Source organism: Hypomesus transpacificus, chromosome 20 (genome assembly GCF_021917145.1).
Source record: "Hypomesus transpacificus isolate Combined female chromosome 20, fHypTra1, whole genome shotgun sequence".
Taxonomy (NCBI): domain Eukaryota; kingdom Metazoa; phylum Chordata; class Actinopteri; order Osmeriformes; family Osmeridae; genus Hypomesus; species Hypomesus transpacificus.
Window position 1 is genome coordinate 1,606,205 of NC_061079.1, and position 10,824 is coordinate 1,617,028.

General features: G+C 40.2%; 1 protein-coding gene across 2 annotated transcripts in view; it reads right to left on the reverse strand.

Annotated features, from left to right (window-relative positions):
- Positions 1-8,257, reverse strand: part of opcml (opioid binding protein/cell adhesion molecule-like) — a 136,409-nt gene extending 128,152 nt beyond the window's left edge. Inside the window, exons 1-2 of one of the 2 annotated variants that reach the window (XM_047043376.1) lie at positions 8,177-8,257; positions 6,447-6,551 (exon numbers count right to left, since the gene is read on the reverse strand). The gene's annotated coding sequence lies outside the window, so the exon portion shown is untranslated. Of the gene's footprint in view, positions 1-6,446; positions 6,552-7,645; positions 7,709-8,176 lie in introns of those variants that run through there. The other variant, XM_047043377.1, reaches the window with a different exon arrangement.
- Positions 8,258-10,824: the final 2,567 nt, after the last annotated feature.

The following is a 10,824-nucleotide window of genomic DNA, read 5'->3' on the forward strand; positions in this document are numbered from 1 at the left end:
TGACAGATTCATCAGGCATTTTGAACAATAAAAAAAGAAAAAGAAAACACTTGGATGATTTAGGCTGGAGCTCCTCCGTTAGCGTAGCTAGCCAGTCCTCAAACAGGAAGGGATCGTCGTGTTCACCAACACGTTATGCTCTTCAGAGACTGCGTTTTAGGCGTTGAGATCAGTTATTCATGAGGGCTGCAGAACACTCAGGACCCATCACAGCGATGAAGATTCGAAGCGGCAGGTTCCACGAGGTGCAGAACTCAAATAACTTTCTGACTTTAATCCCTGAAGGTTTATCTTGTATTGCGTCTCTGATGTGTTCGCTGAAGGATGTAGAGGCCAGGACTCTCAGATTCCGGTCCTCGAGGGCCGCTGTCCTGCATGTTTTAGATGTTTCCCTGCTCCAGCACACCTGATTCAAATGAATGGTCATTACCTGGCTTCCACAGAGCTTGATAACGACCCATTCATTTGAAACGGTGTGCTGGAGTAGGGAAACATCTAAAACATGCAGGACAGTGGCCCTCGAGGACCGGAATTGGAGAGCCCTGATGTAGGCCATGTCTATATCTAGCAACCAAAAGGTCACTGTTGAATGTTTGACTACGTTTTACGAGAGACAAATACTTGAAAATGCATTATTCAACTGTTCAGAGCATCTTCTTTGAATGCTTGGTAATGGATGAACAAGGGTTTAAATCACAGTATAGGAACTGTTGACAAGTCATAAAACAATCTGGAGGATTGCAAGATTTTCAACCTCCTTCGCATTTGCTACAAATATATCATTGTAGCTAGTTCTTATGTGAGAAAAAATGTGAAAACAGTAATTAACGCAACAAATCAACCAAAGCTGTTATGAATACGTCACTCCTTCTGGCTTCTTGTAAACATTTAACCTAATTATAAATCCTTCTAATAATATCATTAATGCAACATAACAACATCTGTCCATTTGGTATAATGTGTATAGGTCCTTATTGTAGATGCCAGTGAAAAATAAATATTCCTCCAATTCATTTGGTTGTTTCAATTCTTCATTTTATAGTGTGTATAAATATCTGCTAAGGCTACCGCAATACTTTGCTGCTACCTCATTAACTGCTGTCCTTATATGGTCTAAGCTTATTTGCCGAATCCTGTCATAGCATGTTATGTTTACACTATCTTTTTGCAGTGTTTGTTTGTCCTGTTGCACATGTTTGCATCGATATACTCAGGTGTTATTTAAGTCTATGTAATTCAGAAATACATGTAGTCTCATGCATGTCTTTGTTTTTGCGTGTAGCACCATGGACCTGAAGTAAGGTTGTTTCTTTAATTGTGTACTGTACCATCTATATGACAACCAATACTGATATGGAAAACATATTGATGCCTTCATAATACGTACTGGACTGCAGTTAGTGTTTTAATATGTTGTTTAACTGTTGTTGACTATTACTGAAAATAACACAGCCTGGTTATTTGTCTACACTTAAACTCAAACAGCTCTTATTTCATAAATCACTAAATGTCAGACGTTTTAGATTATAAGTAAAACATGAATTGCTTGAGAGTAGAGACTGTAATTCCAGAGCTACACAATATGACGTTAATGTTTACGACATCGTTCCTCATCCAGACAAAATCGATAGCCAAGTCGATAGCAATGATGTGAACATAAACATAGTTGATGTTTAAACACACCTTAATTAACCTTTTTAGTCTTTAATACGGCATAGGCTCAGACAAACAAAACACAGAAAGAAATGATTACAGGTCTGTTTGGAGAAACTGATGAAGCAATTATAATGGTAAACTGATTACACATTTAAAAAAGCAATTCTCAAATCAATTTTGGATATAGTTATTTACATAGCGTTTATACTCGGATTACTTTCTGGGTCAGTATAATCAACTTGTAAAGTTAGCTTTAGGGTCATTTAATATGTTGCAGACAAAAGGAAAGCAATCTGTTTTCACAAGATTGACATCCTGCAATTTTGGGGTCTTGCAAGGCTCGTAGTTTGGGATTATTTGCCAAACTCTTTCCTTCTTGTCAAACAGAAACTTCTTTCATTTTGTCTTGTCGATCTCAGTCAGGCTAGTTCAACTGCATCGTTATTTTTAGTTTTCACTCAGAAACAGAAGATCGTCGAGGGAGATGTTTCTTTGTGAAACCTACTGTTAGACAACGTCATTATATTATCCAATCAGCCTTATAAAATAACGTCAGGAAATTATTCTTTAACATTCAGCCTTGTACTGCATTATTGAATTATACTGGAACAATTTAATTCTTGAGAATCAACCCATCTGTACTGTGTTAGTCACTTAATTCAGTCATTTAGGTAGTTAAGTTGTTAATTTGAAAGATGTGGAATCACAAAATGTGTATACAGAAGCCTTAAATGTATAAAAAAAACAGATTATTCTAAACATGATTTCAGTCACTTTCCCTGCAGCACAACTAACGAGAGAAAACGTCATCAGAGCAATCTTCTGTGTCTATCACAGGTGGCAATACAATGGAGTCAACATCAATTCATCCAAACGGTGCAAAAATTGGACCGGGCCGTTTTGAAACAGGGCCATTTCGTACGTGCCACGGGGCTTGCAAAACTTTTCCCAACCCAATTACACAGTCCCAAGAAGAACTCAGGTTAAGATGATGTGAAACAAAGTTTGTTGAAGCACTTTCAAACTCGGTTTACGCCCAAGGGAAAGAAAGGGAAGAGGTGCACCTTGGGAAATCGTTTTTCTCGGAGGGATGCGAGTTCTCCTCTGTGGATACAGTGTAAAGGGAACTAGTTGAAAGAAAATTACACTCATAAATAGGCCAGAGGCAGAACTGTCCATATGCTAGGCATATTTCTACGCTCCAAACAATTATTTACACGAAGAGGGCCTGACATTAAGGATCAAATTAATATTCTGTTTTTTGGGAGAAGAATTAACTCGACACAAACGTTCTGCCTCATACTATTAAGGAATGTTTGTATTCTCACTTCATAATCCGGAAGGTTTACCACACACACATACACCGCCTAACCCTGGACACACACACACACACACACACACACTGGTGACTTAACAGTATAACACTACTGTCTACTGTCAAGTGCATAGGAAAAAGCATTCCAGCACGCTGCTATATAACCTAACAGAATATCTAAATAGCCGACTTTGTTCATGGTAGAAAATACGTTTTCAGAGGCAGTCAAAACAATCTCACCTCGGTAAATTTCAACAATAATGACAAACGTGAAAGTGGTCAAGTTGACCTTTGACCTTTAAGTGGACACTGACTGTGCTGAAGAGGCGGTGGAGATGACTGTCTGGAGACTGAGAGTACCTGAGGATGGTTGATGTGTCTGTGTGTGTTTGTGTGCATGCACGGTTTAACGTGTACTGTGTGTGTAGGATGAGTTTGCTGTGTGTGTACATGGGTGTTTTTATCATGTTTGTGTCACATTCTTCACAGGGGACAAAAAGTCACACAGTTTGGAAAGTTTTCAGGTCACCCTTCCACATTTTGTCCCCTAGGATTCGTCATAAAAAGGTCATAAAAATTTGATATTTGCATTTGTTTCATAAATTCACAAAACTAGAAGAAGAAAAAAAAATTGGTTCATGTAGGTTGACAGGAATAAATAAATACATTTGAGGTTGGTGGGAAATCATAATACATTCGATTTCATTTTCAATTAAGTCTGAACACGGACAAAGAAACGTGGTCTGAAAGAGTTTAGAATGGATGGGATATCTTACTTCAGTCAAGTAATTTAATTTAGAGTTGACTGTAGAAATGGAGTTACTTGGGTCCCAGGTATACTGGGAAGATAGGAAGAACAGAGACCCAGACACAGGAATACAAGACTGGGCTGCCTTTGGGATAATTGCAAGCTGACCTGCAGATCCGATGCTTTGATCCATTTGGACGCTACAGTTCATGTATGGCCCTGATTGGGTATTAACTATTACCCAGTAAAAAGTCCCCATTTGGAATTTGCAAAATCTGTTTAATTAGAAACAGCATTAAACACTGCATTTTGAAAAACTGTGGACACGGTTTACTTAAACCGTGACTTCAGGCTAATGTGGACAGGTGTCAATTTAATACTCTTAAAAGGCATCTCAAAGACATCAATAACATACTGTCTCCTGTCATTATTTAATCTCTAAATAGTCTCATTCAATAATTGACCATAACCATGAAGGGCATGCATTAAAATAATTAACTGATTTTGGTGGCTTACTGGCAAAACAACAGCAAGCCTAGCGAGTCACATTAAGACACACACACCAAGTCTTCCTGTCTGAGGTAAATTATATTGAGAAAGCGATACAATAAAGTTGTAATTCATTAGATGGTTAGATAAAAACACTGCCCCTGAAATAATGAAATTAATATTCATATTGCAAATCCATGACAAGAACAAGCCCCTCAGGGACAAGAGACAAGCCTTTACGTATGATTAATGCTAATTCATATAAGGAGAGCCCTTTTCAATTCAATCAGAACGCATTAAATGAAGCCTGTAATTGATTAATCTTGCATTGTTATGTCTGTTATCTGTGAATTGTCCTTGAAGAAATCTGTACTGTCTATAACGAACACGGGCAGTTTAATAGCTTTTGAACTGTTGATAATGGTTCTCTCTAGCTACGAAAACACTCTGAAACATTTAACCAAGGATATAAGGTAAATAACGCCATGCCAAAACTACTGAGAAGATCTCTTAAATTAATGGGGGTTGAATTCATCTGGGTGACTCACAGTTGCCTCATTCCCTCCTGTGGGTCTCCTGCTCTGTGATTTGACACGGGACCCTAAAGCAGGGTTTCTCTTTCTCTCTCTGTGTCTATCTCTGTCTCTCTCTCTGTGTCTCCGTCTATCTGTGTCTCTCTCTCTCTGTGTGTCTCTCTCTCTCTCTCTCTCTCTCTCTCTCTCTCTCTCTCTCTCTCTCTCTCTCTCTCTCTCTCTCTCTCTCTCTCTCTCTCTCTCTCTCTCTCTCTGTGTGTGTCTCTCTCTCTGTGTGTCTCTCTGTGTCTCTCTCTGTCTCTCTCTCTCTGTGTCTCTCTCTCTGTGTGTCTCTCTCTCTCTGTGTCTCTCTCTCTCTGTGTCTCTCTCTCTCTGTCTCTCTCTCCCTGTGTCTCTGTCCCTCCCTCCCTCTACCCCACTCTCTCTCCCTCTCCCCCTCTCTCGCTCCCTCTCTCTCTCCCTCTTGCTCCCCCTCCACAATCTCTCCCATGCATGCTCGTAAGAGTCTTGACTGATGTTGACTCCAGAGGGGAAGAGATGGCCTGGTTTCAACATTCCCCCCTGTTGGTGCCGGGGTAGCGTCAGTATTTACTGGGAGAGATACCAGAGGGTAAATATACCTGACACCTAATGAAAAATACACTTAAATAGTCCTTCCAGGCAGCCCTATGCCAGTTGACTGACCTGGTCGCAAGCTAATAACTCCGTCATTTAATGAGCAATACTAAAATCTCTTAAAACCTGAATCTTTAAGAGCTTATTGCTTAAAGGTTAGTAAAACAACATTAAAACAATGCAACCCTCCATTGAAGACATCAAAATTAGCTATTCTTGGTTCCAGCAACAACAAGAACACCTAGGAGGGTGTTTCTTATCACAGAGGGGCAGACTTCTTGTAATCTCATTTAGTCTTCTGTAAAATCCCTCTCGCAATATTCACTTCACTACAGCTTTATTGCTGGACTCGGAAACCGACACAACGGGAGTTCGTCCTCAGATAGACTGAAAGGGCAGCACGGTACTGTCAATCTCCCCGCGGGGTTAAAAGTGATGAGCTCTTGATCCATCGCGGAGCTGTTAGCTCGATTCTGCCCAAGCTGCACAGATGGCAGCCAGCACTTCATTATCGTTCGGCCCCGCGGAGAGAACCAGGACAATCTGACAAAAGGTCCACTCGAAATTAGAAACAGCCAGAGTCTCTGGTACGATTTGACACAACGGATCGATCGCCTGTTTGGATTTTCAACAGGTACAATTTTGAATCCTTACAGGTAGGCTTGGGGGTGAGGGTCTACAGGTATACACAGAGTTTTTGACTTGCTAAACAGGATGTGGCTTTGCTTCATCACTTATGAAAGATGTATTTCTTGAATATATTACACTTTCATCATATCAAGTATACATCTGCATGAGAATAATTGTCATGTAAATGTTCCCTTTGCTAAAGAGAAATGTAAATTTCCTGAATGTTTACACAGTAGGCTCATGAAATGTATTCATTTTCCACCAATACAATGAATAATAAAGCTCACATAATTTTTTTTTGCAATTGTAACATGTCGAGTCAAACAAAAGGCACATGTTGTACACCTGACTTCGTAAACCTAGAACACAGAAAGACTGCTTTGCTCCCCCTGGAGGTTGAAATATGAAGGTACACTTTTGCACACAAGACTCAAAAAAAGATAAAAGTTTAAATGTTTACGTCATGTTGCGGTAAGGTATGTTCAGAGCCATGGCCACCTGTTTCTCTCTATGCCTCTGGGTAGGCTACATTGACGTACGTAGGACGTTTGGGTCTATCAATCCACTGAAAGAGAAGCATAAGGAAAAGTGTTTATTTGACACATTTCTAAAGAAACCTGACAACATTAATGTAGGTAGGCTAAGTGTTAGATAGTCTTTATGTCAGGCATTAAGAATGTGTTAAGTGTTGTCTTGCCAACATAGGTAGGTTACCCAGAATGGTCCCACTCAATCGCCAGAGGTTCTGAATTATGTTTTTGAATGATTTATGATTAACAGATAAATAATACATTACTAATAAATAATTATTTTAACTGTCAAGTCATTTTAACTTCAGCATTATGACTTGAAAATGTGTCATATTGGAAACTGATTGTCTGGTGCTGATTTCACTAATTGGGTCAGATTTTTTACTCATCTTCCTCCTCACTTTTCAACAAAGTTACGTTTTTGCCATTGACGTCAGCAATTACATATTTCATGTCATTCTGATCCCTGTATTCTGCCTTACTGTCAGACCTGCGAAACACGCTCAGAATAACAGTAAATGTCACATTCAGCCATTAGGAACTCGGCTTGAAAATCCACAGGTTGTCATGAAAAACTCTGATGTTTCAATGCCTCATGCCTCAGTGGAGAACCAGGGAAAAACTAGCCCGGTCTTGTCGTTAAAATGGACGGTTGATTGACGGCTAATGAGCAGTTAAAGCATTGAATGGCGAACTCACAGCGATAGCCGACGTGGCGTGGGCAAGTTCGTTAAGGAGCACTTTGAAAATAGCCTACATTCCTGGACCTCCTGCAATCCACGAGGATTAACGATTTATGTCTCTTTTCCAAGTAATGCAGTGCCTGAATTATAGAAGTGTAGCCGGACTTTTAATTGGATGTCTGACGTCGATACTTGTCCAAAACTCGTCTTATTAACCGCAAACTATGTGAGACCTGCATCAACAAGCGTGGTGTAGAAGCCTGGACACTCAAACTATTGTTTATAGGGGACATAGCCTGTAGTCTTTGCTCGATTTTGACACGACATTAGGTCCAGGTAAAATTAGCCATCTGTTTAAATGATCATGCTCTATTGTATGCAAAACAACCTCTATCCGTATAAACTTTTAGCACAGTTGAAACACATTACTATAGTTTCGTACTTACTGCACCATGTAATGGAATTTACAGAACAGTACACCTATAAATCACAATCTTTATGGTAAACAACACAAAATATTCCACACCCTGCACGCCAGCATGCCTTTGAGGAAATCCTTACGTAATTTGTAAAAGCCACTTTGGTCAATGAATATTATGCACAGGCACAACTAGCCATAATTAATCTGGCCCGCGAAAGAGGCAGATGGAGCGAGAAATTGTAAAAGCAGTCACTTGGCAGACTCAATAGAATGTTTAAGGAATTATAATTTTCCCCTCACAGTCAATAAATTTTCCTCGCCCCCTACAGGAGTCAATGTATTCCATTTGAATGCATGGTCACTGCTAGGGCAGAAACAACAACACCAGGGATGTTTACACGATGTACCACACGTGTGTATGAGAAATATTGCACATGCACAAGAAATACTGCACATACATCGTCAAACCGTCTCTTCCGGAGACCTCGCTGATCCACAAAAGTTTAAGGGCCAGCATGCATTTTCTGTTTGGGCATGGAGTTCTCGAAAAACTCACCGTCAACTGCAAATCTCATCTTTCTACACCTAGAACAATCATCGTATGGCCTTGAAGTTCAAACAATGTGGGATGGCTGCCGACTTGTGCGTTTCCAAACTATTAATAAAGTTTTAGTCTTTGAACGTAAATGAAGTTTTCTATGGTGGGAATCATTGGTGAACGAACCTCATTAAGATCCAGATTACAAGCTTGTAGAACGATTTGTCTAGTTTGCTGTTACAGGGAACAATATCTATAGAACTGACCTCGTATTATCGACCTAATTTTGTATTTACAAATTATATTCCTGTCTATAAAATTGAAGTCTTGTGATAATCAAGTTGTGGATTCCCAGATGGCACAGCAATACTATAACAAACGCAATGCAGCTAATGAAGACAAGTTCAATCAGGCTATGAAAGAAAACCTTGCATTGAATGGCCTTTTAAATGACAATACTCAACAGAAGAAGATATGCCACTTCTGTGCAACGTATCTGGAGACTGTCATTTGGAAACGATTCTAAGTAGCAATGACAAGTCAGGGTGAATGCTCATTAACAGTAAATAATTATCAGGAGTCTATGCGCCACGTCGATTTAATGTCCCTGTCAGCAAACTTAGTTAACTTTAACATCTCCCAATTAACAAGTTCCAACAATAACCATAATAATTGCACCCTCCTGTCTCACCTGAAAAAATATGCTTAAACATACATACACAGTGCAAAAGTTTTTGCAAAATTGCTCTTTTATACTGCCGCACAAACACAGAAGACAAAAAAATATATATGTAAGACAATATTCACAAAATCTTTGGTGCCAAAGACTTCTACACATCACTGTTTGTTTACATTTTGCAATTAATTACGCCCCACTCATGGTAACACTAATCTTCTTCCCCTGAGATGTTCGTATGTTTCATGTTCGTTTAAAAAAACGAACTTTCCTGTAGACTATAATGCAGCAATGTAGTTTTTAGGTTTACATTTGACTTGTGCGTTTCAGCATTCAGATGTCTCCCAAGGGGTTTTAGAATGAGCTGCATGTGTAATTATATTCAGCAGTTTCATTCTCAGTCAAATTTACACAAATTAAAGGGATTTACCATGAAAACACTATCCTGCCTCTACCTAGAGCGCTGTCACATCGCCCCAGGTTGGACGTGGTGTAAATTGAAATGAAACACTGATGGAGGATAAACATCAGAAGCTTCTTTTTCTGTATTATTATTTATTTTTTTACCAAAAGTTGTTGCACTCTCAGAAAGCAGGATAAACATACACTTGGTTTGTTGTTTGACAGAAACACGCAACCGAAACGAAGGCGCATCTGACGATGTGCCGTCTCCTGTGTCTTAACTAAGCCAGCACGGAAGGAAACATTCTCAACCAAGTGGCACTCCTGACTAGCGACCTGATTTTGGATGTCTTCAAAAACCAACAATCAACTGCATCGACAAACACCGTAATAAGATATTTTCTCTTTGAAGAGGGAAAATAAGGGTTGTTATGGCCACATGAGAACAAAAGGCAACAAAGCTATTTACGCCGGCTTTTACGATAGATAAAAGGCAATCTGTGAAATTCTTAGTTAATAACATGCACAACAGCCTTTTGTACAACAATCTACTAATTATGTGAGACGGGGAGGATATGACCCATTTATTTTACGCATCTGCAACCACTCCCAGACGCTACAATCCACAAATGTTTCAAACTCCCAAATTGAGACAGATGACAGAAAATACAGGAAGAAACAAGGCAGTGGCGAAAAAGGAACTCCATGGACAGACAGCGCTACAGACAGCGCTACAGACAGACAGCGCTACAGACAGACAGCGCTACAGACAGACAGCGCTACAGACAGACAGCGCTTCAGACAGCGCTACAGACAACACTACAGACAGACAGCGCTACAGACAGACAGCGCTACAGACAGACAGCGCTACAGACAGCGCTACAGACAGCGCTACAGACAGCGCTACAGACAGCGCTAGACAGCGCTACAGACAGCACATGGGGTCCCTGTGTTAATGTGACCATCCTCTCAAAGCACATTTCATTCATCTGTCATCTGGACTCAGTAATTAGAAGGCGTATGGGATGACAGATTGTCTCTAATCACTCTCTCTGTGAGGCACGGGTCCCTACTGTGGTACAGACTGACCGACTGGGGACAATTAGTCCCTGTCAGAGGAGGAGCCAGTCTCAACAAAGCCATCTTTGAAACCGTGCTTCTCTTTGTCCAAAGCAATGCAATCCTCATCCATTTGCTTCAACTAGGGAAAATTCCCTTCATAGGGGCCGATGCTTTTTTCAGATGCAAATCAAAATCACCAATACTACTATGAGCCATTACGGTGGCTCATTCCTATGAAGTATTGATGCGCAATTGCTCACAAGCACAGAACCCCCATTAAAAAGAAACCAAAAAAGCAACTTAGTGTTCTACATTATTAATGTTAAGAAATGCCCATTTGTCTTTCCGGTATCGAGGACATAAAGGTCATTAGCAGATACTTAGACTGCTCTGAATACGACCTCCTCTCAGGGGAAAGGTCGATAGACAGCCACTATCCTGCTAGTTCATCTTTCTCCTTCACGCTCTCCTCCGATTGCGTCCATGTGGCATCTCATCTATGGAGAGAACAGTCTCCTTGGTGCAC